We start from the raw sequence: 24,699 nt of genomic DNA, 5'->3' as shown, positions 1-24,699 counted from the left end.
TTGCCTTTTCAGAATTAAATATAAGCACGTTCCATCAAAAAAAAAACTGATTACAGTGATATTTCATCCAGGAAAATGATTAAAAGCAAATAAAACAGCACTCATTTGTTAATAGCATGTATAGAGAGCTGTACAGTCGGTTACACTGCAGTGGTTTATAAAAGCCTTGTAGAAAGCGATCCAGACAAAAAAACAGTAAGCGTCGACGGCAAACCCAGATATGTAGTGACTGTGAATCGCAGCTACTTCTGCACAAGTGTTTCAACACCGACTAAGTGGTTTTCAGGCGCAGGCATCACGGTAGGTTCTGTTCTTCAATGTGAACGTGTTACCGTCTCGTCTTAGATTTATTGCCATGTAAGCTGTAAGCTAATGGCAGCGTTGCTTTTTCTTATTAACTAATTAGTCAAGAAGCAGCTATACAATCCTTGGTTAATTTGAGATTTTTGCTGATGTTGCTATAAATTTGCCTTTTTTTCAGTACTATGCCGTCAAATACAAACCCTGTTATTGGAAAAATTGTTCTTTTCCAAATAAAATAAGAGTGAAACCATGTTTTGTCTGCATTTTGCTGCACTTTTATGTACAGTGGGTTATATGTTCAGTTGTAAGAGAGTCAGATAAATGTAAAAATGCCAATAAAGAGAATGTTTAATGGCAGTTCAAGACACAGTAATGAGCTCTTGGGGAATCAGAACTCAACAATTAACGTGGGAATAAGCGCATCTGTAAGTGATCAAACAATTCAGTAGATCAACTGAACCCTGGATGGAAGCAGTTAAGAAATTAAAGCACAATGTTCCTTAGCTCACTACCATCCCACTCTAACCCAGACCAAAAGGCTTTTTCAGGTGGCGCCTCAGTATTCAATCAATATTTCAGCAACATCCATATTAAGGCATCTGAAACACTGACTTCTTCAATGTGTGTCATCTGGGAGAATAAAATTATGAAACCTGGAAAAGATATTTTGATATAAACACAAGATTAAATCTAGGCTGTAATTAAAACATTGCAAAACAAATTTATAGCAAGAAAAGCACTGAGTAAAGTGACTGCCAAGCATTATTTAAATTCTTAGGGGAGTTGCATATACAGCATATCCTCTTAGTGAGGTGTCTCAGCAGGATTTTGAACCTGTATGGTAGAGCAGAGCCACCTACACAGCTTTTTTCCTGCCAGCATGTACACCACTCTTCAGCCTAGCTTTTCCTTCCCTTCCCTACTTTGCATGTCCAATAGAGTTGTCACCAGTCTATTTCAAATGGCCAAAGGTGGCACCTCACCTCATCCTACATCTCATCACCAATCCAACCACACGTCAGAGGAGGAGGGACAACTTCTTAGAGAAAGCAAGGTCTGTGGAGCAGCAAGTTATTCTGGATTCCTTCTGCATGTGACAATAACATACACCACCGCAGAACGTCTCTTCATTACTGACCTCGCTCACATTTAAGTCTCAGGAATCAACCTGGTGCAACTTTGAGGTTAGTACTTTCACACGATTCTCACAAAGCATAACCCAACATCTACACCCCAAAGATAGAGTTCAAAAACAGACCACTGCATGAGTAAAAATGATCAAAACCACAAGATCATCTTTGGACATCTGTGTTTTGGAAGACTACCAAGATGCATAAAGCACAAGCCTTTCAACGTGCTGAACCAGCAAATAAAGTCTCCAATTATAAGCAGTCGATACAAGGCCGGCTACATGCTCAAAGCTTCTTACACGTTTTGTGTTGTCATTCCTAAGAGGCACTGAACTGCCAAATATAATGCTGAATTAAGTGCGCGCACACACAGTCGAAAACCGCTTGTCCTGAGTGGGGTTGCGGCAAGCCAGAGTCTAACCCAGCAACACAGGGCGCAAGGCTGGAGGGGGAGGGACACACCCAGGACAGGTTGCCAGTCTATCATAAGGCACCCCAAGCAGGACTCAAACCCCAGACCAACTAGAGAGCAGGACCCAGGCAAAGCCGCTGTGCCACCGCACCCCCCCTTGAATTAAGAACTGAAAAAGTGTTTTTCCACCATGAAAACACAAAGCTTGATTCTCCTACATCCTATCTTTTTTACACATTATTATTATTAGCTTAGTTACTTAATTTCTTGGATCTATTTTCATAGAATTTCTACATTTCTTTCACTTTGATGGCTTCCCTTGTTGCACTTCTCTTTTGTCTGTCTTCTTATTTTGACTTTTTTGAGTGAAATAGTCCATGTACACCACTGGTTTCCTTATCTACTACACAATGACTCAGATTCATTAAACAAATTATTATAATTCTTACCCCAGCAAAATTCAAAAACGCTTTCAGTTTTCTTAATACCGACTGACATTTTTAAAAAAGCATGGTGCGTACTGGGGACATCACCACAAGGTTAGTTTTGCATTTTTCTTGTTCAGCATCCTCATTGCAGCAATTTCTACTATAACAAAACAGAGACACAGAGTCTATTCACAGCAGGTTTGTCATGGAAAGAGGAGTCAGGGTAATTTGTCAGCTGAGGTTGTACCAAAATTGTGTTCTTGAGCTTGAGCTCAGCATCTGTCTTTGGTTGCCAAATGGTTTGTAAGCATCATGACACCTTCTACCATCTCTCAGATACAATCTACCTCTTCAGGTAGAACTATGAAGCCAGTGCTTTGAGTTTATTCTTGTCTGCCTTTGGTACCTCGATATATTGCAGCTGACCTCATCACCACGATTTTGAAACTTCTTCCCTGAAGGCTTTTCATGCAACAGTTGAGGATCTGAGATGCCAGCCAGAGCCCAGGGCAGTGCAACCAGTAGGTGAGGTCAATGTGCAGATCTCTAGGATGTACGATGCCCTTTACGCTACGTTCTTCGCAGAACCACTGCAGGGGTGTCGTTGAGCCATCTGGCGTACGGCCAAGCTAAAGCAGACAAGTCCAAAGAGAGGAAGGGTCCCCGATTCACAACAATAAGCACAGTGAAAGAAGCTGCAGATAACGCTTCCTCGTTTCCAGAAACGGCTACCGAATCGAAGACCACATACCAAGAACTTGCTGGATTAGAAGTATCAGAAGCTGAATTATTCACTTTTCCTTATAAATTTAACCTAGAGGTAACCAAGCAACACTGTTAGCAGACTAACACACGACAACAGGGAAGAAGCACAACACATTGCCATAGACGACTCCTTGTCAAAGACACGTGAAAAGTCTGGAGATATGCGTTTGGGTACTTTCCAAACATGACAGTGACTATGTGTTTAAGTCTGTGAAACCAGCTGGGTTATTCTGGGGATGTGCGAAGAACAGGCCGTGGGTTTCTCTCGCAATCCCATTGCATACTGCAACGGGCCTCAACTCACTTCCTTGCCATGTGCTCGCTGAAGTGGAAAGGAAAGGAGCTAAATATATAGTCCAGCATCTCAAGTTCTGCAGCTTTCACACTGCAGAAAGCTCTCGTCAGCAGTAGAATAATGTGGCTGCCCCTCACTTCTGGGAATGTGGAGTTAATCACAGCCTCTGCAGATCCGCGCATGTGCGAATATGAAAACTGATAATGCTGACGTGCGAGATCTTCGTTTGAACATATTCCGGGCTACTCCTAGACGGCCAAAGCACTGTGCGCACTTACAGATATTGCCCTGTATGGAACGGCACAGCCAATTTCTGTAAGCACCATGCAGATCTCTCAGAGCACTGATAATGGAACTGCTGTCAAGGATGGATCCCCCATCATCACCTACTGCTCTGCAGAAAAGGCCCAGAAATAATTTGCTTCCAAGTCGACTGCATATGCATTCCTCTCCCTCTTTCCAAAAGATTCAGAGGTGCAAAGTTTGTGCAATTTCACGAGACTCATTGCTAACACTCAGGAACTACACGGGAAGTCAGCTACTGAATTTAACATATTATAACATGATTTAAGACTATTTCCTTATTTGAGTATTATACCATGAATACCAAGCAACTATTAAAAGAAACTTGTGACAGTCAAACCCCAAAGCTGGTATAAACTTAACATGGTCCAGAAAAGGCCCACCCCACCATTCTCTATGAGGCTGGGTTTCATTGAGCAGACAGTACAATGGGACAGGAGCCAACATACCCCCTCTGAGCAGTACAGGGCCCTGGGCATGGAAAACAAGCACCATGTTCAAACCCAGCACCAAGAATGCATCTACTGGGAAAACTGGGGAGAGGATGTATGGAGGGGGAAGGGGGGGCTGGGAATGAGAGCATCTGCAGACTGTCAAAGAAATCAGCTGAGCATACACCACACTGCATTCAAGTGCGCTGAACATTTATACGTTTCTATGGTCGTTTTGCATTAATATCCAAACCATGTTCAGCCCAGGCTGCTATGCATCAGGCAATAGCCTTCACCACACCATGATCATTTTAATCCAACACTAAAAATGGACTCAGCTACTTCATTCACACTCACCCATCATTACCAGGGCTGCCAATATGCACTGTGGCTCAATTATGCCTTTTTAATACATTCTTCTGCCCTACTGCTTCTATTTCTCTGCTATTAGTGGTAAGAAGTCAGCAGGTAGCACTTTGAATCTCAGGGCCAAGCACTCAACATTGATGACATTTCATGACAAAACAATGGGGAAAAAAACCAAACAAAAAAAAGAAAAAAAATTAAAACGTCAGGGACCACTGGCCTTGTCGGCAGAGATTAGTGGGAATAATCCAGGAATATAGGTCACATCTGTGGGACATGCAGAAGATTCCACCTGACTAAAAACGCAGCGGGACACAGATGGCTAGAAACCGAATGGCACAGCACATAGAACCCTAGTTAGCCAGCTTAGATTAGTTCATTTAATGTACTCCACGAGGACATTTACACAATTGTGGATTGTCTGGACACTTCTGCCCAATGTGCTGTCCTGTGAAGAGGTGCCAAGGGTAAAGAGGAAGCAAGCGCAAGGTTATTTATGGGCACACCAAAGCATGTATGGGACAGTTACATATAGATCAGGACACACAAGAGGTGGAATTCAAGGTGGCTCTGTACCTGTTGGAGTTAGGAGTGCATCAATAAAGACAACAGACAAGTAAACCCTAACAGGTTAGGACAGCTCGCTTGATTAGTTTCTATAAATAAAACTCTTAAAATAGAAGGCGAGAATATTGACAAATGACAAGCCAGTATTACCAGTCAGATGATAAAGCAGAACAACACTGATAGGGTATATAAACAGCCTGAAGAAAAGGGAAATCCATTTACTCTTATTTTTACCAGCTAAATCTAACCTCAGAGAAATATATAAAAAAAAAAAAAAAAAAAGCAGCCCAAAGAAAACACCTGAGACAAGAATGGAGGCATAACATTTCTTATTTTTGCAAGCTGAATAAATTTACATGAATTTACATATCATGCATGTGTAACTATGGAAATTACAACTGGTATATATTGCACATCTTATGTTCCCTTCAACCTCTGATATTTGCCTTTCGGACATGTTCAAGGATGTTGATGCAAGTACTGGGGTACACTAGTAAATGCAGTCACACAAGGTAAATGGACACATTGCGTAGGTGCAATATCAGCCATCGCCTGGCCAGCAGGCAGCATTGTGTTTGGCGAATGGACTTCCATCATCAAGGTTCACAGGTCAAGTCCCACTCCACTATTGATGTAGTACCCTTGAGCTCTTTACGCACCGTCTCTGAATTGTTCTATTAAAATGTTCCGCTGTCTTTTTGTGTATGCAAGTGTGAGATGATAGAGAGGACAATAAACTGAGCAATACAACAGCTGGTACATCAATGTCAGAATACAATAGAAAATAACCCACAAAGATAAAGCTGAGCTGGTAAACAGTGGAGTAATACTCCTAGCAGTCTATATCTCTAACACGACAAGGCAACAAACCAAAGTTAACCTCCAATTAATATTTTAAAACTAGGTGCACATCCTCAAAGAGAGTCAAAAGCAGTGCTCTACATTGGCTCCCTTCGTTTTCCCTTTTGTACCCCATTTGGATTATATACACGTTAGTGACCGAGCCCATCTTTTCCATAAGTGTTCTTCTCTGACACCTTTGCCTTGAGGATTCGTCACCTGGGAATGTTGTTTTTGGCACTTGCTTGTTGTGACTCGCTACTGGCCTAACTGCAGGAAGACAACAAAGTCCTGGGAAGAAAAAAAAAAAAAAAAAAAAAGAGCTTTTCCCAGCCATCAGCATGAATTTTCACAATGCGCAGTAAATCATGGGAGGCAACATGCATGAATACGTTTCACCAGGTGCAGCAAAACCAACAAGAAGGACTAATGCAGTCAATGTTTTCTCAACACCTCAAAACAGAAACCAGGTGAGATTAACGCAGGGACTTGGCACTCGTACTCTAACACCAAAACAGTACTTCTTCTCTAAACCACATCACATGGTGCTTCAAAATATATTCTCCAGCATTTTAGACACTTTCTGTACAACATTCACAAAATCCAACCGTATCTCATAACACAGTCCCTGGTCATAGTGATCCCCTACCTGAAAAACTGACCCCTTCCTGTCTGGTCTTCCAGTGTTGGCAATCAAGTCACTCATCCAGAATGCTGGATGCACAAGTTGTATTTGACCTGCTGACTCTGTAGCACAACTCGTGTCCTCTCCACTGGCTTCGAGTAGCTACCCATATCAACTTCCTGACTCTGGTTACAGCTTACGAGACAATCAAAGGATCTGCAGCCCGAGACCTACAGGACATGATAATTCCCTAAACCCCAGCAAAAGTGCTGTGCTCTGACCTCTTGCTCATCTCACTCACAAGAGGTCAAAAAGTCTGTAGGGTGTAGTCTTCAACTTTGATGCGATGGAATGAGTTCCGTCTCCTGCCGAATCCCTTTCGGCACTCAAGAAGGCTCTCGACGTCCATCTCTTTCGCAACCACTGATCTCCTAACAGTTCCAAAATTTGCATCGTATTTCCTGACTATTCTACTTTCAGCCATTCGTACTCGGACACGAAACTGGCTCCAGGCAAATCTTCCTTTCACAATTGCGAGTCTGTATATGAAGCTCTTTGCCTGCTGTGAAACGTGCTTTTATTTACCATGAGTTGTACTTCACTTTTGGAGAAAACCAAACCCTAAATAAGCAACTAAATGTATAAAACTTTCCAAACCTACATGATCCTGCAAAAAAAACATGACTCATTTGTTTTTGCACAGAAATGACCTAGCCTACACCACCTTTACTAGCTCACACTTGGAAGTAAAGAAATCATTTCTGAGTCAAGAATACCACCTGCTGCTTCAAGCCCACCACTCTTCTACTCCATATGACACAATAAGAGAACGTTGGCATAAACAGCCCTCACTACGCCTGAGTAGACTGGCTCAATGGAGGCGGTAAGTGCACACGCCAGGTGAGCGATTGGGATGCAGCAGGGGTGCTCTGAGCTCCCTGCAATGTGCAATGCCTTCAAGGAACCCGCAGGGCCAACACTTGGTATCACTGTCCAGGGAATGTCAATGAAGCACGGCAAACAGTCCAAAGAAAAGAATGGATCTCCATCCCAAACTACAAAACAATTCCATTTTCTAACGAAGAAAGCGAGTCATTCCTTCCTTCCTTTTCGCATCTTCACGCGGACTGTTTTTAGGATGATGGGTGCAGAACTTTGCTTCGTACATGCATGCCTTGTACCTATGCAATAAAATCTTCTGCTTCGATTGTCGCCGAATTCTTATGCAAATAGAGGAATCACAAACTGATTTTCTGCTCCCTGACAATACTTTTTACTTCGCCACACAAGTTAACCATAGGAGTGACCCAAGTCAATTTTCATTCTCCTAGAAATGAAAATGTCAAAGGGTGGGTTCTGCCAAAAACAGATGCTGTTCTCCCATGTTTCAGTATAAAGACTAAAGAGTGGAAGCAGACAACCCTTGGATTAATATATTAGGGAAACAATAATACATGTTTGCCGAGGACATCTCCAGCTTACACCACTGCAGTAGCTGCAGGTCATATTCCCTTGAAGCTAAAGGAATTTCCCATGAGTCAACACAAATGGGTGTATTGTGGGGGGGGCAAATCAATGCCCTTTCTGAGCAAGCGAACACCAACTGTTCACCACATTTAAATGTATAATCCATTTACTGAGTGGACTAACAAAAATGTACCAAAGACACGCAAAATGTTTTGAATAATGTCTTGCATTTAAATTAAATTCAAATGCAATCAGTATATTGCATCAGGATGAAGTGTGTCCTGCTTATTGCCGCACAGCAACTGATTATCTAACCGAAATCCTGCATCATTCTGGATGAGTTTGAGAAAGAAAAACTACCCTCAGAAGGGTTGCTAATAAAATGTGCAAATCATATGAAGTGTAACAATAGGCAGCCTGGTCTTCACATTCATTTTGTAAAATAAATTTGGCTTTTCAACACACTGCAGTGTTGTCCTGTGTGCAAACTATCAGATCACTCCTTCCATTCCAAGCAGCTAGAAGTATCCCAGGGCATCACAGCCTCTGCCACCTTGCATGTGTCGCCACGGCCAGCGAAGATCTGGTATCTCCCCACCGATGCGTTTCCAGGCAGTGATTTCCACTGCAGGTACCAAGGCTCCCTCTGGAGAGGCTAAAGTGCTGGAAAGCAAAAACTGTGGGGAAGTCAGCAGTATCAGCTTCAGTACCTGGCTCCAGCAGAGATCTCTGGCTTCAGTCCCTGGCCTCTTCTTCATCTCTAACCACACACCCTCAAACTCACATCTACACATCCACATTTACTGAGAGAATGTGTGCATATGATTTATTTTTCCAGCTAGTATAAAACATTAGGCCATCTCTCAGCCGTGAACATGCAAATGTGAGCTGTGTCACATGTAAAAGAAACAAGGGTGTGTGCATTCCAGATCACTGGTCTTTGACCATTTTAGTTAACTCCACTACCCTTAAATTGCCTACAAGCACATGCACATGGTAATATGGGGGTAATTCCTTTATTAACTGCACCTCTTTTCTTCAACCAGTCACTAGCCTACATGAAGAATGGCAGGGGCAAACCACACGCTTTGTTACCAGTTCCTCAAAAATAATACTAAGTTACTCCTCTTTTGAGAAAATGTTAGGAGCACCTGAATCCAGATCAAGCATCCATTGGATTGGGAAAGAGTATAAAAGTGCCACTGGGCAACAGCAAAGACCACAAGTTGCTGCAGCACCATTTATAGGGTCCTTTCATCTATGCTCATCATGAAATTGTCCACAGAAACATTAAACCCCATCCTTATGTCCTCATCACTCACCAGGTTGGGTACGTTGACTAAGAACTCTAAAAACAAACTCAGACTGGAACCTTCAACAATGCTGTCACTTGGGAACCATGGAAATATGAGTGCAAAAAAAAAAAAAAACCCAAATTCTCTATGATTAAGCATCTTAAACAAGGACAATCTGATTTTCGTTACATTCCTCATACATGGCAGAGAATTATCTGATTTCATTGTCCTGAAACAAATATTTACCGCACCCTATCCATGACTAGGACTGGAGTCACATGAACACAGCAACCTTTCCAAAATCCATGGAAGAAAACATTTTTCCCCCACTATCCTATTAGAAATCTCATTTGTCATCATTCTCTAAGGCATGGTGTGAGGTGACAGAAAACACACCCCCCCCCCCCCACATGCAGCTGTCGAACATTCAGTAAGCTGGAGGCCACACTGACAACCTCAACTTTTCCAGGCATATATCATTGTATGCAATGTCAAATTCCACAAAAGGAAAAGAGTGAAATTGAAGAATTACCTGCGATTAAGAATTATGAATGTGACTATAGTTTCATTTGGGTTCTCCATTTCTAGAATGACCCCACTTAACCTCTATTCCTGTAAATTAACCACTGCTGCCTTCCAGTGTTATGGAAAAAAGCAACACCACCTGAGCCAATTTAAGATAACAGGTGAATTTACACACAGAATATAAGTAGATACATGCAGTTCTCTTTCACTGTGTATATTTTGAAATTTCACATTTTATTTGTTCAGCTAAATCTTTTCTCCAAAGCAACTAACAATATAAATCCACTTACAATTATCTACCCATTTATACAGCTAGATAATTTTTACTGTAGGAATTCAAGGTAAATGCCTTGATGAAGGGGAATACAGCAGGAAGCAGGATTTGAACCTGCAAATTTCAAGTCCTAAATCAGCAGCACTAACCACTAGGCCACCTGGTGGACACAGCACTCACTACAGTGCACCAATCACTTCTCTAGTCAAAACACTGATATACTTTAACTGCACTCACTGCAAAAACAGGGTAAATGATACAGCAACGTGCACGTCTCATTTAGTAGCCACCCGGACACTCGGAGGAGCGGAACAAAATCACAGCACTAAGTGCCATTTTAAAGCAACACAAAAATGTTGAGTGTCTCAGGGTGTAAATCACCCCTCGCTTCATTTTCACACCAACAACCGACCCACAGCAGACTGAGCAAAGGTCCAAATGACAGTAGAAGACTATTCTACCCACTTCCTTCTGAAAGTTTGCGGATATATTGTCGCCGCACTAACTGCTGACCACCAGCCGACTTTCACACCACGTGCGTTTCTGAAGATCTTGGGTGTAAGTGACGTCAATTTCATCACTGCCAGGTGAACACTTGAGTCTCCCGCACATATAAATCAGTCAAATATTTGTCTATCGATTCCAGAGTCAAAATGTGGCGCAGCTTATAAATTCAGACACGCACTGGGTGGAGGGAAAGTCGACGAGAACGTGTCAAAGGTCCCGCGAATGGCGTTGAATATCGGCCAGGGTAGGAAGAGAAACCGAGAGCCACGTGCCGGCAGTGGACGATGGCAGGAAGAGAGGCCAGCTGGGACACTTAAGGGTTTCACTCCAAACACAGTGAAGTACTGCAGTGTTAAACTGCTGGTCTTCTCACGCAGGAAAAAACTGCTGATTCCAGAAGGCCTTCTGAAGGGTGCCCATCATACTTCTTATTCTGTTCTTCAGCATTCCTGGGGACCAGGAAACACCAAGAGAAGCAGAAGGAGCCGTCATTGCTCCTGTCGCCTCTCACCCTAACCCTCTCCAGTTACTGTTAATACCGTCTTTCCCCTGTTCGCGCCACCATTTACTGCAGTCATTCTCTTTGTGGAGACACACACACGAAATACAGATGCTTTTTGGGCTTAAAATGTGCCTGTCTTCTCTGGGTCTTACTGCTGTGCGCCGGTCCACCCGCGGACACGCGTCCAGTTGTCCATCAACGAGGCGGTTTCCAGAACCGCCGCTTTCCGCGTCGCCCCGCAAGCAGCACCGGGTGGGAATCGGGTTTGAGTCGTGGATTCGCGAGCGGATCCCGACGCGTCCATGTCTACTTACTGAGGTCCACTCATCGCCGCGGGTCCGACCTTCCTCCAGAAGGAGATTGGGTTGGGACAGACCGGACCGGAACGCCGCGGTCACCCCCTCCCCCTATTTCGGAGCCACGTTCCGTTTGATCGCGGCGCGACCGCAGGCACGTGGCTCTCGTGGGCACCGTCCGTCCCGCCGCGGAGCGCCACGGTTCCCACAACGCGCACCTATGAGTTATTTAACAACAAAAGTGGCGCCTCCGTGGAACACGGACACTGAATGACGCAGGGAATCAGACAGCAGGCAACTTTGCGCGGACCCGCAAGGAGCATCACAACAAGCCGGAGGACGAACCGGCTGCAGCAGCGTCCCGGCAGCTGCCAAGGGGCTGGACGAACCCTGGTGAGAAACACGGACGACTCGAGGACAGACACGTGATGCTAGTATGGATAAAGGCAGTGGCTCATTAAATATACTAGCACCGTTGATCAAACTGATCATGAGCATCTTTCTCGCCGCGACGCTCACGCTGTGTGTGCAAAGTTACCCTGCTGCCGTGCTCTGCTCTGCTCAGCTCAGCCCCCTCCGATCCCGCAGCTCACCATTCATCAAATGCAACTTTTTTTCCGCCAGCATCTCTCGTTCGTCCTTCTGCTTTTCGTGTCTCCACGGTCCATGCAGAGCAGCATAATTTACTCCTGACCACGCGACGTTTTCAAAAGAAGTTCATTCACCCCGCTGTTCTCACAAGCGCGGACAGACAGACACCGACAAAATAAAATTCCGGCTCAGGCTGCATTTCCTTCTCTTCGCAAGAAACACGACCGTCTCTCGACTCGGACTCAGCCGTTTTCTTCCGCAAGTCAAGTGCTTTTCAAACAGCTCTGCAACCCCGAAAATGCCAATATGTAAATTCATGACGTTTACGCAGCGTTATGCAAATCAGAGTTACAACATCTGCGGGTTTAATTACCGTGGGTAAGTTCGCGCGATCCCGCTACGTCCACTTTATTCCCTCTCTCTGTATCGTTTTCCCCCAACTGTTAAAATCGCTCCGTTCACGTGACACTGCGAGCGTCTCTGATTGGTCGAAGGGCTCGTTGCGCTACCACGGCAGCCCCTCCCCCTTTCTGTACCTGAACGCTGCAAGAGGTGGGAGGAAAGACCCAGAAACTGCACTAGTTGGTATCGTGCGTTTTCAGCAGCGTCCCGTGTCAAAGGTGTGAGTGTGTGTGTGAGAGACCTGCGTGGCCACGTGGTTTAAACGTTGCAGGTCATCTCCAAGTGCTAGCCTACAGCCCCTCCAGATGAAACGTGTGCTTTTCAAGAAAGGTCCCTCTGCATATTAATTAATTAATTAGTGATGTACGTACTGTATAAATACAGTATATCACCATACATAAGTACAAGTAATTGTTCTTGAGGCCTTTTCTCAGGAGGGTGTGGACACCTTCTAGGTTCCTTAAGCATGTGAGCAATCTGGTCTCTCTTGTGGTGCAGCATACCATTCACTTTGACAGTCTCTTTCTCTTACTTAATCCATCCGTCTTTATAATTCCACGTGCTTTATTATTATTCTTTAAACTTCAGCTGCTTTATCTAATGACGCTGAATTGTTAACACTATGTATACATATGAGATGCACTTTGATCAGGCAGCAAATGATTCATCATTTATCAGAAAAGCCAATAAATGAATCAGGAAACGCACACTCACACTGTCTGAAGCCACATGTCCTGAGTGGGATCGCAGGGAGCCGGAGGGGACACACCCAGGATGGGGCGCCAGTCCATCGCAAGGCACCCCAAGCGGGACTCGAACCCCAGACCCACCGGAAAGCAGGCACAGGCCAAACCGGCTGTGCCACCACACCCCTAATCAACAAACAAAATATTCCAGTTATGATATTTTAAATGCAGTCGCTGCCCTCACCAAGAAGGACTCGAACTTTTGTCCCTTGAGTTACAGAAAGTTTATTTTCTATTTAGTTTTAATTTAAGTGTCTTTTTGCTGTTTTCAGGAAGTGTCTCTAAGCCGTAATACTTTGAAAATTAGGCAAAGCTCTTAGTCTTTTTTAGGTTATATTTTACAACCACTAGATCTCCATGTGCACCAGACTGTGGTCACTGCACTTTGGTGTATCTCCTTTATCGTTGCTGTTTTAACATTTAACGTTTTCTCTCACTTCTGCTTCAAAGTCTGGAACTGCGAAATGTTTGTAATGTGAGGGCCTGAAGCACAGAAGCTTACTTTGTTTTCTTCAAACCCCTAAAAAGGGAAACGGCCTGGTGTGTTTTTTTCGAAACTGCTAGTTCACTTCCAAGCGTAAAGCAATAACAAAAACGCAATCATCTCCCTTTAAAAGGCATTCTTGTTCTGGATTGCTGTGGTTTGAACTTTGAACTCTTCTTATTCTGAGACTTTCCGTATACAGTGATTCACACTTCACTATGTGCTTTTAAGGAGTGCAAAATGTGGTATGTGTTCTGCACTTTTACTTAGTACTAAGTCTGACATTGTAACTGATAACTGCTTGGACGAGACTTTCCAGCCATACAAGCTGGAGCAGAACCACGTAAAATTTCTGTTCCCCTTAGTCAGTAAAACATTCAGCATTCAGTGAACGCTTCATTAGTTTCATAGTTTAGTGTTAAAGGTAATTCCCATGGTGATTCTTAACTTGAAGGGGGGTGCAGTGGCGCAGCGGGTTTGGCCAGGTCCAGGGTTGGGTTGGGTTGGGTTGGGTTGGGGGGGCGTGGTGGTGCGGTGATGCAGCAGGTTTGACTGGGTCCTGCTCTCTGGCAGGTCTGGGGTTCGAGTCCTGCTTGGGGTGCCTTCCGACAGACTGGCGTCCCATCCTCGGTGTGTCCCCTCCCCCTCCAGCCTTGCGCCCTGTGTTGCCGGGTTAGACTCTGGCTTGTGTGACCCCCTTAGGACAAGTGGCTTCAGCCAATGTGTGTGTGTGATTCTTAACTTAAAGCCTTTGCTGTCCTGGCTGTATGTGTGAACGTTTGTATCAGTCAGTGAAGTGAGTCTGCAAAGTAGAAGTGGATGAGTAACCTCCTCTTTGGGTAACAAGTCAAGTTGTACAATTTAAAGAATCAGTATTTAGTTTCAAACTGCCTCGACAGTTTCTGTGTACCGTCTGTTTCCAGCACGTGTGTGTTCACATTATGGCTGTTGACTACTGATGAAGAAGTATCGCCGGATAAAGCTCTATCCTGCATGCAAGAACACCTTAATTCCAGGTCCATTTCTACCGCTCTACGTGTTTCAGTTTCAAAATTCCATCAAAATCAGTTTCAAAATCCATCCTCTTACTTGTCAGGTGAATTTTTTAATACAATTAGATCTGTTGATCTCTAGATTTATTTGGAAAAATAGAAGGCCCAGAATCAATGTCTGTAACCTTTGCCAGCCGAAAGAGATGGTTGGAGCTTCTTTATTGAATATGAGATGATACTGTTGGGCTCCACAAATTAAACAAATTGTTCTTTAGCTCCAGTTTCTGTGGGCTGATCAGGAATGGGTTTCATGCCACCCAAGACTGTTAAGACCTTTCAATCAGAACTTCTATAAGGTTCCTTCTCTCTCTAAAAAAAATTTTAATATTCAATACACTTCTCATTTGATGAGATGATAAGAGATACAATGGGATCTTGGAGATCATAACTGTCATAGTGGTTGCTTGTTGCTCTCAGCTCATATCTTACACCAAATATTTGTCAAACTGGGAAATGGTTGTCTAAAGGGGCGCTAGATATGTCGTGTTTAGCTGGAGATCAAGCAATGAAATTCTACTTGACTAACCGATTGAAAAGGTCTAGATGTTACATCTACACGACACCCAAAGCTAGTCTGCTACACTAAACGTTTCTGAATAGTCATGATCCGAGACAATGCTAACACATTGTTAATTGTCCTTGTTTTGCCAGGAAGTTTAAAAGACACCATGTCCTGTAGCACCTGAACAGGAAGTCCCATGTTTATGGGTTGTAGGGCGCTTTGTGAAAAATCGCACCTATTTTCACATCCGATCTGCATTTGGCAAGCGGCATCCACATAATTAATGTGCAGTGAACATGAGCCACTGGGGAATGGGCCTCGTGCCCACAGCTGTATAAACTGGAAGCACTGTAAAAATGCCAAGCCACAATAAACGACTATAACGCAGCAAGGTAAGCAAATACACAATGTAACACAAACCTCTTATAACAACTACAACATCCGTTATCAGGACTCCTTACACTATCAGGCACCATTTTTTAATTCCACATTTGAAAATGTTAGACACAGTGATTGAACCCTGTGTTAGGCCCATGATCTCCGCTCATTATTATGAGTTCAGCTCCAGCTTTTTTAAACACCAACAGAAACAAGTGGAGGGCCAAGTCCACTGTATTGCTGTGCTAGCACTTTGACGTACCTTGCCTATGCTGTGATATATCAGGTAGTCAAAGGTGCTGTTTCGCATTCCCGGCTTGCACGGTTTCTCTTTTGGTTCCAGCACAGTACGTGCATCAGGAACAGCAGTATAATAATGGTGAGAATGTGGGCTACAGTGCAATGTGGTAAGAACAGCAATGTGGGAATTGCATTTATCACATAACAACAGATTGTATTGTCGGCTTCTCAGTTTGGCTTCTCTTGTAGGGGTGGCATTGGCACACGGTGAGGCTATTGATTGCTGATATATGAAGGACATCACTGAGGCTAACTAAGGCCCATTGAAGAAGAATGAGAAATTTCATAGAAACCAAGCGAGTGGTTTGGACACACTGACACTCCAAACTTCATGGTAAAACTGTGTGCAATAGTCAAAGAGCCAAGAGACAAAGGAATGAAAAAACAGAGAGGTAAGAGGATACAGGAGGTAATAGATACAGGTAGAGGGGTGACAGTGATGATGATGGCATGGATTCGCACGCCAGTAAGGGAGAGAGTGAGTCCTTTACATCAATATGGAGAGACCCGTACTAATGGAACCAATACAGCAGACGATGGGGATAAATATAGCAGTGCACATTGCTGTGTTGGCACGGTGGGACAACACAAAACCGCAGCAGACTATTTTCACACCCCTGTGTTGCTATTATAGGAATTGTCTCACAGTGAAATTATACACACAGACATTGCAAAACTACAATGTACACATTGTTCTCTGGCTGATCATACGCAGTCCTGACAGTCTTCTACACGTGGATGCAATTTCAAAATTCAAAGACAAAAGCTCTGTTAAAAATAAATAATCAATCCAGTGAGTAGAGCGTGTGAGTGACTGTGAGTATGCTTGCCTAGTGGTGGACTGGTGTCTCCTCCAGAGTGTACCCTGCCTTATTTATCATGCTCCCCTGGATACGCTCTGGAGCACGATGACCCTGAGCTGGATTAGCACGCACTAACAATGAGACATGCTGCATGGACCAGTGCAGTGAGACCAACACTTGAAAAGCCAGTCCAGTCTAGTAAAACAAAAAGCTGGACCAGTAGTATGAGTCAGGTGAGCAGAAACGCAATGGGACTAACAGTGAGACAGTGACTGCAGACAGAGGCGGTAGCATGAAGTCTGAGCCCTGGGTCTCATCGGGTCACCGACACTGCAGCTGAGTTCAGCGAAACTGCTTTTGTGTCACTGCACAGCTCTGCAGGTAGGAACAGGTGCTGATGCAAAGGAGATGTTGAGTGTATACTCTCAGAGTCTTGGTGAGGGATGACACCTCTCAGAGAATTTCCCTCCACCCCAACAACCCTCTTGCCCAGCTCATGGAATTCATCCCAGCTCTGAGTGCTGGATAAACCGGTGGAAGAGAATAATGAAACCCATCAATCAGTCGGCATAGTTAGACAACCCACACTAGGAGATTGTGCCGGGGGGCCTCGTGTAGTTGGCACAGCTCTCTGGTTATCACCCTATAAATACTGTATATTGAACACAGAAAACCTCTTAAGTTGGTTCTCTTGGCTGTGACGTGAGCTTGTGCAGCAATATCCCGGCCATCGTGGGGGCAGCAGAGCAGCAGCTCTGTGCCAACGTCATATAGAGATGGGGGGAAGGGGGAATGGGGAGCACAGGTGGGCCCCGGTGCATTGTGGAACAAGACAGGCCACTTAAAATAGCCACGTATAGGTTCAAGCAACGAAATATAGGCTAAGCCAGAGGCTGAGGTTCCTGCAAATGTGGCTTTCTGCGGTCACATGATCATCGGTGCACTGACCGATCCAGGTGAAAATCTAGACCATGTCTGGTATGTTGCACTGCTCTTTGTTAAAGGTTTAGGAGGTGACTTGTGTTGCTGTGAAGAGGTAACTGCAGAGGAGGTGCAGCAAAATCGTAACCTTCTTTGGCATATCACCCAACCTTTAAATGTCAAATAATCTCTTGTTATCAAACCAAATTCTCTGTACCTGTTCTCTTTCAGCAGGTTTTCTCCAATATGAGTTTGGAACCTGCAGGGGAAGTCAACCGCCTTGTGTCAGCTCACACTTGCCAATGCGCCTCATTTCGGTGGGAAGCTTATTTGTCTCCTCGGTCTCACTGTTTCCACCCTCTCTCTGCTCTCACACAAATGCTATCCAATTATTTCCTTCTCCTGTTCCGCTTTCTCACTCTTGCCTCCTGGCTCTGTGAAGGTTGTGATATTTAATGGCTCAAGATGGGAAAAAGAGACACTCCTTAACAAGTGGCCTAAAGTCAAGAGCTAATGACGGACTTATGAGGAATGAGCAATTAGATTTTTTTTTTTTTTTTAGCTTTTCAGGCAATGTTCGAAGAAGTGGTGATGAAACACTTGTTTGGACATGTATAATGAACAGCCTCTGGAAGTTTCTGTGAACTAACTGGCCTCGGCTGGACTTGGAGAAGCAAGCACAGGTGAGACGAACGACGGAAGGGAAAGGGCCAGTCAGTGGAAACATCTTTGAAGGCATAGATGTGAAGCCTGTATAGCACATATGTAGTAAAGTGTGCTTCTGTACACATGAATGTATTGAATGGTTTTTAAAGTAGGTCCAGAATCCTTTAGGGCAGCTGTTGCTTGAACTGCGCCAACCTGGGTGATCCAGAAACATACAGTGCTGCTCGAAACTATGTGAACCCAGTAGGGCTGTTCATTATACTTATTTAAAATGTTAAAGTCAACATAAAATCTAAATCTTAAATTCATAAAATGAATAAATGACTATAATTGACACATCTTACTCTACTTACCTAGTTGGTTTAACCAATGGAACTTGGGCTTCACTTATTTTTGCACCTGCACTACTTCCAAGGTTCCACTACATACACGATTTCCTCTAAAGCAATACATGGAATTGGTCATTATACACCTATTGTGTCACACGAGAAAGACAATCTCATTAAATAACCATTTTGTGGTAAAACTGAGTGACACAAGGGATTCACATACTTTCCAGCAGCACTGTGTGTCTCTGGTGCACTTAGGCTGGTACAGTTCCACCAGAGCACAAATAATTGTTTAATTTTTTATTCCTTTAATTCCCTGCCATTCTCTTTCCCCTTTTATGGTTAAAAAAAGGCAGCAATACATCCAAAAGCTCCCATTATTTTCAGAACACAGACAAAATATGAAAAAATATATGGCCATAGAGGAGGGGTGAGGTGGCACAGTGGGTTGGACCACAGTCCTGCTCTCTGGTGGGTCTGGGGTTCGAGTCCTGCTTGGCCTTACACCCTGTGTTACCGGGTAGGCTCCCGTTCCCTGCGACCCCGTATGGGACAGGCGGTTCTGAAAATGTGTGTGTGTGTGTGTGTGTGTGTGTGTGTGTGTGTGTGTGTGTGTGTGTGTGGGGCCATAGAGTTATGTTACTTCACAGATCACCACTTCAGTTTAAATTCTGCTTATTAAAACATAACATAGCATAGCATACAATAAAGAACAAACAATAAAGTCATTGAGAGTTGAGGTTAGGGTCTATAAGGTGTGTAAGACTGGGCAAGACAATGTGTGGGAGACATGGGCTTGGATGAGAGTGAGAGCAGGTGTTGAGGAAAGGGTTGGGGTTAGGGATCATGGGTTAGGATAACAATTAAGATTAGGGTTAGGGTTAGGGGTGGGTTGGGTTGGGTTGGGTTGGGTTGGGTTGGGGGGGTGCGGTGATGCTGTGATGCAGCAGGTTTGGCTGGGTCCTGCTCTCTGGCAGGTCTGGGGTTCAAGTCTTGCTTGGGGTGCCTTGTGACAGTCTGATGTCCGATCTGGGGTGTGTCCCCTCCCCCTCCAGCCTTGTGCCCTGTGTTGCTGGGTTAGGCTCTGGCTCGCCGCCACCCCACTTGGGACAAACGGCTTCAGCCAATGTTTGTGTGTGTGTGGGTTAGGGTTAGTGGAGATAGTAATGACAGATCTGAATCAAAATGTACATACGATATGCAGAAATTTTGGAGAACACAACCAAGGCTCCCTGACTCTTCTTCCTGGCCTGAAAGGTGTGCCGAATAGTAATCCTGAGCTGCCCCCCCCACCCAGACAGCCCCCTGCTGAGCTGGACGATCCCTGAGATGCTCTTCTTTAAGCTCCTCAGACTCATTCCTCTCTCTCTCCTGCTCTATCTTGTCTGAGCTGCCTGTAAATATTTGATGAAGCAGTCATCACTCCCGCAGTCTCCGGTGCTTTTCATGTGGACTCTCGGTGCCTGAAGGACACACAAGGTTGTTGAAGCATTGCAGGCCATCGGATATCATGTCTCTCGCCAGTGCAGGTGTTCAGTTTCGTGGAGTTGTAGCAACGAAAGCAGCACACTCCGGCCATCTGCAAAAAAAGAACTGCACCAACACTCTGGTGTCAGCGTGAGGAATTATCATATGCAACAGTAAAAATAATTACCCTCAAGCTCATTTGTAATTTTAGCTGTGCCCACACAGCATATGGCGTGTTTGTCTCTCAGCTCTGCTCACAGTGTTTTCCATCGCTCTTATAACACCGAGCAGAGCTGTCTGTCTGTAGGAACATCAGAACTACTCCATGTGTTGGTCTAAGTCACCACAAGATGCCCCTGACCATGGGACACACACACTGTACATGGATCACTGTCATATTTCCAGACAATCCAACTTCTGATCCCTGAGTTTATCCAGGGGTGTCTTTAAGATGCTCGTTTCCTGTCTCAGTGAGTCCACGAGGCAGGTGCTTCTGCTCTGGTCCTCACGAGAAGGTCCAAAAAGCACCACAATGGTTAGTTCCCTCTGTCAGCTTCTATTGGTACTTCTGGTTTTTTCCATAGACCAACAAGTTTTGGGTAACAGCTCGGCAACTGTTGTTTCAGGAGAGAGAGAGAAGTTGTCCTATTAGTCATCAGTTTCACTGGCTTTTTCACATGTGTCTCCGTGTCTCTTCACTGCACAATAAGCTCCATGTTCCCAGTTCTGTCTGACCTCCCCTACCCATTCATGTTCCTGAAGCTACACACATCAATCTGGAGTGGGGGTGGTATTGGTGGTTAGCTTAGGTTTTTTCACCCTCACTTTGGACACTTAAACTGCTGCCCGATAGGTCCCAGTTGCCATATGTTTCATCATCATCATCAGAGCTGTGAATCTTAATAGTACGTACACACACACACACACACACACACACACACACACACACATCATCTGAAACCGCTTGTCCTATAGGGGGTTGTAGGGAGCCAGAACCTAATCCAGCAACACAGAGCGAAAGGCTATAGGGGGAGGGGACACGCCCAGGACGGGACACCAGTCCATCACAAGGCACCCCAAGCAGGACTCAAACCCCAGACCTACCAGAGAACAGGAGCCAGTCAAACCCACCACATTACCACTCCACAGCATCCCCCTATATTAATAGTAATACGAACAACATCACCTTCTACATGTTGAGGAACCTAGAGCCTTCTTTTGCTTTTATCTTTGGAAAAAGTGAAATTTGCTGCTTTAACTTTGTTTGGGTCAGTATGAAATCCAGCACCAAGGTGTTCTGTGGAACTCCACAGGTCAGTCAAGGTCACAAGGAGAACTGAGCAGGACTTTTCCGGGTCATGTCAATGGCATTTCTGAGCATTTTCATCCAACATCTCACCCTATTGTTTTTGCCTGTTGGTCTACTCATCACCCCACGTGCCGTTTGAAACATGCCCTCGTCCGGCGCTCCTCCTTCTTCCGACTCTCTGCTACCTCTCCTGTGCTCTGTGGGCTTTTCTTCCTCTTTGTTTGGCTTCATGGCGACTAAACGTAGAAACACCAGACAGCACTCCAACAGACTGTAGCGCAGGAAGACCGAGGATAAAAATATCCAGCTCATAAAGCGAGCTGCAGTTCGACGCCAGTGCAGCGGCTGAGAGGGGGACAGGCTTGCTGGCGATACCGTTATTACCCCCTCTCTCTCAGTATTTACACTGTTTGCATTGCCCTGTATATTATCTGTGAATTAATATCACTGGCAGTGAAACTGGACTGTTCAACACAACTTGTGGTTTTCTTGTGAGTAACTGGATCCATGGCTGAGTAAGCGTTTCTCAGGGAGAGTTTAGAAATATAGTTTGCTTGTGGCACGAATCGTGAAGCAAATGAGAAGCGCAGGTGAGAGGACAGCACAGGGGCCACAATTCGGGTCATCAATAATCCATGCAAGTGCAACTATGCTTTGTTATGGGGCAGCTGGTAGCGTTGTGGTTAAAGCTGCAGCCAACTGAAGGTTGAAGGTTTGATCACCAGCTCCTGTTGTAGTACCCTTGTGCGAGGTACTTACCCTAAATTGCAACGAGACACCTTCACTTGTCTATTTCTGCTCGTTTGGTGGTCCCATGCATGGAGGTTCTTGGTTCTGGCTCCATTGTGGTAGAATGACCTCTCACTCAGAACTGCTGAAACTCTGCCCACATTTAAAAAGGGTCTGAAAACTCACGTTGCCCATGATTTCTTAAGGTCATGTAAGGTGTAAATATTCATGCACTGTAATTTTATGATCATCCCCAGATAACCCTTTACACAGCCGCTACTCTTGTGTTGTATGTAAATGTTTGCGTACCTTAAAAAAAAAAATGTGTAGGAAGGTTATCAGGATTCATCTATCCTGCATTTTATGCACCTATTCGAGCGATGAAAATCGGTGCATCATGTGGAAGGAAACAAATTAGGTTTACTTAAGAATCACATGTCTGAAACTATGTCTCTTTCTCCTAAGGTAACTCACACATTGTATTTTTACTGAGATGTATGTTGCTTTGGAGAAAAGCATCTGCTAAATGAAGAAATGTAAATGTAAAGTAGGGAAGTGTGGGACAGCTGGTAGCGTAGTGGTTAGAGCTACTGCATTTGGACCCAAAAGTTGCAGGTTTGAGCCTTATCTCTAGCTGTAGTACCCTTGAGCAAGGTACTTACCTTAAATTGCTCCAGTAAAATTATCTGGCTGTAGAAATGGGTAAATAACTGTAACCTCAACACTGTAAGTTGCTTTGGAGAAAACATCTGTTAAATGAATAAATACAAATTCTGCAGTTGTGTGCCCCAAAAGCATCTGTCACATGGTCTTCATCATTCTTTCAGCTTTGTATTTTCATCAACTTAGCCATTAATACAGCTGGGTAATTTTACTGGAACAGTTGAGGGTAAGTACTATGCTCAAGGGTACTACAGCTGGAGGTGGGGTTCAAACCTGTGACCTTTGCATCTAAAGGTTGCAGCTCTAACCATCACACTATCAGCTCTCCTCATGTGTAAAAAACCACAATAACTATCTTTCTGGGTGGCACAGTGTTGCAATGAGTAGCACTGCCACCTCACAGCACCAGGGTGGTTCAAGGGATTAATTGTGCATGTGCATGGTCTCCCTGTTCGCTGCACGTGCTCTGGTTTCCTCCCACAGTCCAAAGACATGCATTTCAGGTGAAATGGTGACCCTAAATTGCCTGTAGTGTATCTGTGCATCACTACCCTGGTCAATGTTAAACAAAATGTTACACCACATCTTACTCTGGATTGCACGTCTGATTGTTTTTTACTGAGGACTATCACTAGAGCAGTAAGGATGAAGCCCTGCAGTTCACCCTAAAATGTTGCGTTATTTCTTCTGTCTTCTTCTTCCGCAGATTGCGCTTGAAGTGCATCCACTGCGGGGGGTGCGGTGGCGCAGTGGGTTGGACCGCAGTCCTGCTCTCCGGTGGGTCTGGGGTTCAAGTCCCGCTTGGGGTGCCTTGCGGCGGACTGGCGTCCCGTCCTGGGTGTGTCCCATTCCCCCTCCGGCCTTACGCCCTGTGTTACCGGGTAGGCTCCGGTTCCCCGTGACCCCGTAAGGGACAAGCGGTTCTGAAAATGTGTGTGTGTGTGTGTGTGTGTGTGTGTGTGTGTGTGTGTGTGTGTGTGTGTGTGTGTGTGTGTGTGTGCGCATCCACTGCCACCTCGTGGTCGTACTGGGGTATTACAGTGACCTCCTGAATGAAGAAGTACATTTACAGTATTTATTTAGCAGACACTTTGCTCCAAAGCGACTTTCAATGGATCCTATGTAGTGTTACCAGCCCACACGACTTACACTGCTAGATACACTACTTACACTGGGTCACTCATCAATACATCAGCAGAACACACTCTCTCTGTCACTCACACACTATGGGTGAATCTGAGCAACATGCCTTTGGACTGTGGGAGGAAACCAGAGCACCCGAAGGAAACCCAGGCAGACACGGGGAGAACATGCAAACTCCACACAGAGTGAGCGGGGATCAAATCCACGTTCTCTCGTACCACCTAGGTGCTGTGAGATAGCAGCACTACTCACTGGGCTGCCCCGGAGTACCACACTTTGCAGTTTGGGACTCACAGGTTCTGTTTCTTTCCTTCCCTCTTGTTTGCAGCAAGAATGAGAGTCACCCTGCTCACTTCCTGTGGCTTTGGGCAGGCTGCTGGCATCGCTGCTCAGAAATATGACATCATCATCCTGAAAAGTGTGGCCTGGAGTTCAGGGATTCTGTGGGTAACCAGAGCAGAGGAAAGGGTCAGTGGTAAAACGCATATAAAGCGTGTCCAAATGTCCATGTTGGTGTAATCAGGGTAAATTCCCTGTTTAACAGCAGCTCAGCTGGGTTAGCAGGTAGCGCTGTTGTTTGAGAGTTTGCCTTCCTCTCAAAGGCCTTGGGTTCTAATGCCTGCTCATGCTTTTACACACCTGAGCGAGGTAATTACCCTGAAAAGCTTCCCAGGTGTAAAAATGGGTAAATCATTGTAACAATATACATATCTCCCCAGTGTTTTGAATTTTATGTGGAAAAAAATATGTGAAGGATAAAGAGAAATTGTAAAAATTTTTAACATAGATGAATTTTCATACGTGGGTCTGAAGTGTGATCAATGTACTAGTCAGCACAGCGCACCCCTCTGCAATGAACACCTGACGGACTTCTTTGCGTTGT

The 24,699-nt window shown here is 44.7% G+C and overlaps 1 protein-coding gene across 10 annotated transcripts in view; it reads right to left on the bottom strand.

The window, feature by feature from the left end:
- LOC108930982 (spermatid perinuclear RNA-binding protein-like) overlaps positions 1 to 12,376 on the bottom strand; it is a 29,200-nt gene extending 16,824 nt beyond the window's left edge. For 6 of the 10 annotated variants that reach the window (XM_018746512.2, XM_018746519.2, XM_018746521.2 and 3 more), the window contains exon 1: positions 12,296 to 12,376. The gene's annotated coding sequence lies outside the window, so the exon portion shown is untranslated. Of the gene's footprint in view, positions 1 to 11,187; positions 11,265 to 11,349; positions 11,661 to 11,924; positions 12,169 to 12,295 lie in introns of those variants that run through there. The other 4 variants (XM_018746513.2, XM_018746517.2, XM_029256519.1 and 1 more) reach the window with 3 other exon arrangements.
- Between the last annotated feature and the right edge of the window lie 12,323 nt (positions 12,377 to 24,699).

The sequence above is a fragment of the Scleropages formosus genome, chromosome 1, assembly GCF_900964775.1.
Source record: "Scleropages formosus chromosome 1, fSclFor1.1, whole genome shotgun sequence".
NCBI lineage: Eukaryota > Metazoa > Chordata > Actinopteri > Osteoglossiformes > Osteoglossidae > Scleropages > Scleropages formosus.
This window is presented reverse-complemented; position numbering and strand designations above follow the sequence as displayed.